Source organism: Silene latifolia, chromosome 1 (genome assembly GCF_048544455.1).
Source record: "Silene latifolia isolate original U9 population chromosome 1, ASM4854445v1, whole genome shotgun sequence".
NCBI lineage: Eukaryota > Viridiplantae > Streptophyta > Magnoliopsida > Caryophyllales > Caryophyllaceae > Silene > Silene latifolia.
The window spans coordinates 36,118,469-36,127,446 of record NC_133526.1 but is presented as its reverse complement, the minus strand read 5'-3'; the positions used below and the strand labels follow the sequence as shown (position 1 = coordinate 36,127,446).

General features: G+C 42.2%; 1 non-coding gene across 1 annotated transcript; it reads left to right on the top strand.

Moving 5' to 3' along the window:
• The first annotated feature begins 273 nt into the window (after positions 1 to 273).
• LOC141617531 (small nucleolar RNA R71) lies at positions 274 to 380 on the top strand. Its single transcript, XR_012531131.1, has one exon. It is a non-coding gene; the product is annotated as a small nucleolar RNA R71 (small nucleolar RNA).
• Positions 381 to 8,978: the final 8,598 nt, after the last annotated feature.

Below are 8,978 nucleotides of genomic sequence, written 5' to 3'. Positions count from 1 at the left end.
CTAGCCATAGCTTGTTCAAACTTCAAGTTGATAGTGTCAATGTGAGCACTAAGTTGAGCACCCAATTGAGTAACGGTGTCCACTTCATACTTTCCTCTAGTAGCCTTGCGAGGCCTACTATATTGCGAATTATGGACCGCCATTTCCTCAATCTTGTTCCATGTTTGATTGTCATCAACTTCGGTGAACATTCCATTTGATCCCATATTGAGAATGTTCCTCGAATCTTCATATAACCCATTCCAAAATTGTTGCACTAAAAACCATTCGCTAAGTCCATGGTGAGGACATGAGCGACAAATACCTTTGAACCGCTCCCAAGCTTCATACAAAGATTCTTCATCCCTTTGCTTAAAACCCGTAATTTGAGCTCTTAGCATATTAGTCTTTTCCGGTGGGTAGAATTTTTTGTAGAAAGCGAGAGCTAACTTCTTCCAAGAATCTATTCCAAGGGTGGCCTTATCAAGGCCCTTCAACCATTGCTTTGCGGTGCCGATTAACGAAAAAGGAAATAAGACCCATCTAATTTGGTCTTGAGTCACGCCTGTTTGAGAGATAGCTTCACAATAATCACAAAATGTTTCCATATGAGAATGAGGGTCCTCACTTGGCATGCCCCCGAATTGGCTCCTCTCAACTAGTTGGATGAAGGCGGACTTGGCAATAAAGTTTCCGGTAAGATGTTGTGGGGTAGGAGTACCGTTTGGTAAATCCTCCTCGGTGGGTATAGAGTGTGACGAGAATTTAGGCATTGTAGGTGGATTTTGTGTGGTATTGTTTAATGGGTTCTCTTCTCCTTCTATTGCGAAAGGATTGACAAACTCACTTGTGGGTTGGACAACTTCACCAACACCTCCCAAATTCCTCCTAACAAGTCTCCTATTATTCGTCAAGGTTCTTTCGATTTCACGGTCAAAAGGTAACAAATCTCTTTGTAACCTTCTAGACATGCAAAATATCAAACAACTAGAAAACAATTAGAACAAACCTTGAGGAGTTTTACTTCCCCAAGGTGAAAAAGACACAACTAAAAATGACAAAAGAAATCTTAAATCAATTAAACACCGTCCCGAAGAACGGCGCCATTTTTGATCGGAGCCATTTAGTTCACAAATTAAGCAATTGTGGTCGTTGGTCAATGGTCGATACAAAACACAATTTATACTTCACAAACAACTCTACAAATTAGTAAAGAGGCAAGTAAAGGTCGGATCCCAAGGGACGGGTATTGAAAACGAAGATTTCTAGTGCTACTAGCGGTGTCTAGGGGTGTCACAAGTTGGGTTGATGTAGAAGGTTACTAACTAAAATAGCAATGAAAATAAACTAACGAGGTAAATAGAATAAGGGTGTAAACAATTGATTAAAAGCACTAGGGTGTCATGGGTTCATAGGGGATTCATGGGATATGATCATACAAACATGTTCTCAATTTATAAGCAAGCAATTATTGTTGTGATGGATCGAGTTGGGTTATATCTTACAATCCTAGGAAAGTTTGGGTCCTGGAGCCGAATCTCTTGGATTGTACAACACCTACAAGTCGACTTAATCTTCCCTACTTAACACATGCATGATCTAACAAGACTCGAGTTGGGTTATGTCTTACAAGTCAAGTTGAAGAGATAGTAGATGATAATAAATGCAAGGATTCATAGGCTTAGCATTTCATCAAACATAACATGTGCATGTATTAAGATCAAAACAAGCAAGCAAATAAGATATGAAAGCATATTGATTTAAGCATGAATCATCCCCATGTTGGTTTCCCTTAATCACCCATTAAACCCTAGCTAAGAGACTACTCACTCATTATCATATTAATCATGCTAGAAAGGTTGTCAATCATACTAACATAATGAAACATGATGAATAAATGAAAGTAATTAGCAATAATTAAAAAGGGATTAAGAGATTATACCTACTAATGATTCCAATAATAAAGCAAGAATAATAGAAGTACTTGAATCCTAGATTGAGAGGTTGTCAATCTCCCAATAATAACCCAAATGATCTTCAATTACCCAAAATAAAGTAAGAACAAGAGAGAGATTAAGGAACTAAAACTTGGATTAAAACTTGATTAATATTTGATTACAATATTGAAGAGAGATTTGATTGATATTAACTACTCTAATTATTGATTAGAAGAACATGCTCCTCTAATTAGACTAATGGGGTATTTATAGTGAAAATTAGGGAGGATGCATTAGGGTTAACTAAGGGCTAAACTAGTAATTACACTTTTTAAGTTGAGCAAGGAGCCTCCGGGATTGTCCGAGAGAAGGGCTTCTCCATTTCGTGACTTGAAGAACAAAACGGTGCTGTGCTGTGATCCGAGCGGATCGAGTCGGGACGGACGGATGGGGCATGGACGATCCGAGCGGATCAAGCGTGAGACGCTCGGATTGGGCACGGGGGATCCGAGCGGATCCTGGGTAAGGACGCTCGGATTGAGCTGGGCGGACGGACGGATCATGGATGATCCGTTCGGATTCTTCTACAGCGTCATTCCTTCTTCTTTTCTTCCCTTTTCTTCATAGAATCCTTGGGGATTTCCTTGGGGACTCAAGGATCCTTTCTCAACATTGATCTTCTACTTAGCTATGTACAAAGGCCTTCTAGTCTTGTCTCTCCTTGATGCTTGGTCATTGAATACGATCCATTTAGCCTTGTTTTGCCATGAAAATGCAAGATTCTTACTCCTTTCCTACCAAGGGATCAAAATCTCAAAGAATATGCAAAACAAAGAACTAAAGATAAGAAATGACCCAAATAAGCACTAAAAAGCATAGAAACAATGGTAATTCGGGGGCTAAATATGCGCCAATTATGGTCGCATCACTCAAACTGTAGGAAAAGAAGAAAGAGCCATCTACTACCTTAGTAAGAAGTTCTTGGAGTACGAATGCAAATATACGCCACTCGAGAAGACATGCCTCGCTCTTGTATGGGCAACAAAGATGCTACGCCATTACATGCTTAGCTACTCAGTCAAAATATTCTCCAAAATGGATCCTGTTAAATACCTCTTTGAGAAACCCGTTCTCAATGGACGTCTAGCGAGATGGACTTTGATGCTCTCTGAGTTCGATCTCAAGTATGTGCCTTTGAAAGTCATAAAAGGGCGCGCCGTTGCCAAATTCTTCGCAGAAAATCCCATCAATGATACACAAACGATAGACACCTGGTCGTTTCCGGATGAGGATATACTCCAGACAGATGTAGACTCCTGGGACCTCTATTTTGATGGGGCATTGAATTTAAGAGGATTTGGAATATGAGTGTTTCTCATTTCTCCTGAAGGTGAGCATACACCAATCTCTGTCAAACTCGACTTCGAGGTGACAAATAACGCTGCAGAATACGAAGCCTGTCTCATTAGATTACAAGCGGCAGTAAGTTTAGGCATTAGGAATCTTCGAGTACATGAGGATTCCTCTTTGATCATCAATCAAATTACGGGATCTTGAAAAATCTGAAGCGAAAGCCTAGCACTTTATCAAGCCAGAATACACCAAGTTGCCCAATTCTTTGATCAAGTAACCTACTTACATCTACCTCGAGAAGAAAATCAATTTGCGGATGCTCTTGCAAAACTCGCATCTTTGATTAATATGCCGGATAGCATGGTAGAAATGCCTTTGTGCATCTAACGACGATCAGAGCCAGCTTACGTGTACCAAATTACCGATGAAGAGGAAATTACGGAGGAACCTTGGTTCCAAGCAATCCTAAACTTCATACTCAATGGCACCTATCCACCAGAAATGGACAAAAGGGGACAATGCGCCATCCGCTTGCTAGCTTCCCAATACGTTCTCATGCAAGGAGAGCTATACAAAAGAACACCTCTTGGTGTAATCCTACGTTGTATTGATCATTCACAGGCACGAAAAGTGATGGAAGAAGTCCATGATGGAGAATGTGGCCCTCACATGAGTGGACCCATGATGGCAAAGAAAATCACACGTTTGGGGTATTATTGGACCACGATGGAATCTGATTGCATCAAATATGTGAGACATTGCCATAATTGCCAAATCTTTGGGAATGTGCAACATGTCCCTCCTTCATTGCTTTACACCATGACATCTCCCTGGCCATTTTCTGCTTGGGGAATTGACATCATCGGTAAAATCACTCCAGCCGAAACAGGAGGTCACTGTTTCATCCTAGTACATATCGATTATTTCACCAAATGGGTAGAAGCGGCTTCCTACATCAGCCTTACGGCCAAGAACGTGGCAAAGTTCATACAAACCAATATCATCTGTTGATATGGTTGCCCACATGAGATCATCAGCGACAATGGTTCACATTTCCAAGCTGAGACTGAAAAATTGCTAGCCAAGTACAAAATTAAGCATCACCACTCCTTGCCATATAGACCACAAACCAATGGCGCGGTAGAAGCAGCAAACAAAAATGTTGTCACGATTCTCAAGAAAATGATTGACAACTATAGAGATTGGTCAATCAAGATACCCTTTGCTTTATGGGGATACCGTACATCCGTTAGGACGCCCAGTGGGGCTACTCCTTTCTATTTGACCTACGGCATGGAAGCCGTACAACCAGTCGAGCTAGAAATGCCATCCTTGTGTATTTTACTCGAAAGTCAAATCCCAGAAGCCGAGTGGAAGAGGGATAGATATGAAGAACTCATCCTCCTGGATGAACGAAGGTTACGTGCATTACATAATGTGCAAACATACCAGGCGCGTATCAAACGAGACTTCAACAAAAGGGTCAAGCCAAGGAACGTCAAGGAAGGAGACTTGGTCCTCAAATCAATTAGGGCTCTTTTACCTGTCGATCCACGAGGAAAATTCTAACCCAATTAGGCCGGGCCATTCTTAGTCAAGTCCATACTTCCAGGGGGTGCGGTTAGGATCACAGACCTAGATGGAAACGAATTTGCCAACCCAACAAACCTTGACCAACTAAAACGTTACTATGCCTAGAATAGGAGCAAAAACGCGCCTCGCGTGACCTCACCTGTCACTCTTGTGGCACGAAATAGACGGCCCCTGGCCAAGCTGAATCAAGCTAATGTCATCTTGCTCTTGCACTTTGACAATTTGTCATTCTCATATCATCAAATAACCTAAATTGCATCTTAGGAGTAAGTAAAGCTCATGCTTATTTTCTAAAGTTCATTACAAGCTCTTGCTTAGAACAATTATTCTTTTACATTTACTCGAACTACGCGCAAGGGTTTGATTTCATTTTTTAAATGAATACGTAGGCAATCCTTCACGGGATACAACCCATTTCATCATTTTAAATGTAAATAGAAGGACATTTGCAAATGCACTTGAAATTCGACAAAAATAATGAAAAGAAAATCACAACGGTTTCATAACCATTTAACCTTTTTTATTTCATTAATAATAATAGTACGTTACATAATAAAATCATAATAAAAATAAATAGGCTAGGATTCTAAAAACCCCACCTTCTTATTGCAATAATAATAATAATAAATAATAATAAAGACTTAGGCTGCTCTTCCATTCTCCCTTTGCCTTTGTCATTTTTATCATACTTCTTGTCACGACCTCGACCCGGACGCTCTTGCGCCACTTCATACCTAATCACCAATGGTATCTCTCGTGGTCTTGCTTTGCCATTCTTGTCAATCACCATCTCGACGGCAGGAGAAGTCTTCGGTTTGTTCGAAGGATGAACAACTCGAAACCCGGCTTCTTCCTCTCCCTCAGTCAGATGCTTCTCCTTCTCCTTTTCCACCTCGTGAACCTTGTAGTCGACAGGTTCACGCTTCCTCAGTCTCCCGCGCTCCTCCGGAGTAGTAGCTTTCCTCCACCGCAGATAGGAATCTGACACCCATAGAGCGCTGGCAGAGGAATTCAAGAACCAAAAATTCCTCTGGGCCCATTTGATGGCCCATTCCCTTCAACTCTCAGTAGTAAGCGCCACGGCAGTCTGCGGTATAGTATCAAGCTTCGGGATCCTTTGCTTCAATCCAACCTGCCTCATCAACCTCTCCGAGAAAATGCATATTATAAACTCCAAGCCGGGAATGCGAACAGATCGGGTAGGATCCAGGGAAGATACTCCAGTGACAGATTTAAGATGCCACCATGGTACAATCCATCTGATTAAGGGGCCATCTTCGCTCTTCAGTTTATTCTCCCAGTACTTGAAAACTCGAGTGAAGTCCACCATGTAAAGCCTGGTCCTCATTGTAATTGAGCGAGCATGATAAGAAGGAACATTAGCTGAGGGCTCGATCAATCGAAGACGCTCCATAAGCCAGACCTACCAAAAGCAGGTATTAAACGACAAAAGGAAAAAAAAACGAACAAAAAAAAAACAAAAAAACAAAAAAAAACGAAAAAAAAAACGAAAAAAAAAGAAGAAAAAAAAAGCGAGAAAAAAAAAGAAAAGAGTGCTTTTTACCTGCAAAATAATGGGACTTCCCAGGTAAGGTAAGTCGCGATTAGCTTTCCTGTTATCCAAGCCCAATAGGATCTCTCCTAAACACAGGCAAGCTGGGCTCCTACGCAGCTCTATTTGCTCAATCACGCTCAAGAGACGAGGGTCGCCTCTCATATCCTCATCAACATGCCCTTGAAGGACATACACATGTAATAGGCAAAACGCGAATGCCCTTCGCCTCGCAACATAAGAGACAGTGGGATCAGCCCTATTGATAAAGCGATCGATGAAATCCAACATTCGCACTCCTTTAGAAGTCACAAGACGGTCAACATCAACTCTGGCCAATCCAAGCAAGTCTCTAAACTTGTTCTTATACCCTTGACAAGTGGAGGGAATAGCAGGAAACTGTTTCGGGTCCCAACCACCAATCGCAACAATCTCCTCGGGAAATGGGCAAATGTCGCCTCCAAGGAAGGCAAATACATGATAATTCGGGTCCTAATAATCAAGACAAGCATCTAGAAATGGTTTGACTACCTTGATCAACTTCAAGCTCAAAAGCGATCCAAAATTATAAACACCCATGTCATGTTTCTCCACATTGGAGAACTCATTTGTCCATTCTTTTAGACGAATCTCAAGAGTATTCATGATGTATGCTTATTTTGGGATATTTGTGTAATAAGACGAAGAAAGACGGAAGAATTATGTGAATAAAACCTCCCTTGACGTCTCTAGTTATACTAAAAGCTGTTTCCTAAAATCCGTCAGAACGGATGCACTGGGGAATAGGCGCAGCAGGTGCTGCGCCTCTTCGAAGGGACGCACTCTTTTTCGCGCCTCTTCCTCAAAGACTCTTTCTGTGATTTTCCGCGTTGGATCTTTCCTAAATTCCTCAACGAATAATTTCCTATTCATACGGGTTATTATTTTGGTAAATAAGACAGGTTGCCATATTTCGTGTTTCCTAATTTCGCGGACGCGCATCTCGAGGCGATATCGACATTTTCGTCATTTTAGCACACTTGTACATTTCTTTTAATTTTCTTTTTTTTGGGGAATCATTTCACCAATTTAATTTAATTTATTCTTTTTTCAAATCTATACATTTTTTAATTATATCATTTTTCCAACTTATACATTTCTTTTTACTTTTTCTTTTTGGGGAATCATTTCACTCTCCATTTCAAACTTATATGTTTTTATTTTTTCTTTTTTTAGGGGGTAACCCTCCCTACCGTCCGGTCATTTCTGACCAAATTTTTGCGTTTTCATTTATGGTCATTTTTTTGCATTTTCGAGTCATTGTTTTGCGCTAATTTAGGCCATATTACAAATATATGTTCTATGTGATTTCTGTGTAAATTTCGGCAGCATGACGGCGTAAACCGTTATCTACCAAACCTGTCCAAAGCTAACCTGTAGGTACAAACAAAGCAACCCAGCAGCAAAGGCACCAGGCCATCATATATACAACAAAAAGGGATGTGTACACTAAACTGGGGGCTCGAGCCCCAAAACAAGATCGAAATGTCCAAAAGTGGGTCCTAAAATGTATAAGTGTACAAAAATACAACCAAAAAACAAGAAGCAACACGGAAGCTACTGCTGGTCGTCGTCTAGCTCAGCAACTCTCGCCTCGAGAGCAGCAACCTCGGCGTCGCGGACCTCGAGCTCCCTCAGCAGGCGAGCCATCTCCTCCCGGGACTGGGCGAGCTCTCGCTCCAGCTCACGCTCCCTCTGCAAAAAACAAAACTGGCTCATGTCAATCACTCCAAACATAAAGGAATATTAGAAAATTCAAAAATGAAGTAAACAGAAGGTTCATACCTGACGTCCTCGGCCACCAGCAAGTGCCGCGACGGCAGTAGCCCGTAGATGATTGACTACCCTCCACAAAGCCACGAACTGGGATGGCACAACCTCCATTTCAAAAGAAAAATTCTTAGCGATTGGACAAACTTGAGCAAATATGTTCTTACACAAAACTATACAAGTTAGAAGACTCACCCTTCGAATCAGATGCTGCCACTCGTCCAGGCCAGCATCTCTCACCGCCACGTCAAAGTCACATAGCTCGGAGATCGTCGTCATCCCCGTCGTGTCGGTGTACTCAAGGGTCTCGGGGTACTCTGATGGCTCGATGCCCCCGCCTCGACCTCCTGATAAGTCTAATGATTTCCGTTAACTGATGATCCTTCATCGTATTCTCAAACAATCAAACATGAACGAGGATAAAGCACTTACCACAACCGGCCAGTACGCCAACCTCCCGTAGAGAAACGCCGAGTAGTCCTTGCCAGGAAAAAGGAGGGCGTCGCCACCGACGCCAGCCTCCCTCTCAGCCTCAGAAGGCTCCCTAAACATCGTCCGAGGAGGATCGATTGGAACCGTCAAGACGTCCCGAGAGCACTGACGAGCCAAGTGCTCACCTAAGTACCACACAGGACCCATCGACGTCCTCAGCAGCAGCCGGCTCGAGCTCATAGGTCGAAGGACCTCAGCCACGAAAGGAGGAACGCCAGCGTACTCCTCCCAAGGTCTGGGCACCCACTAGAAGAAGCAAACGA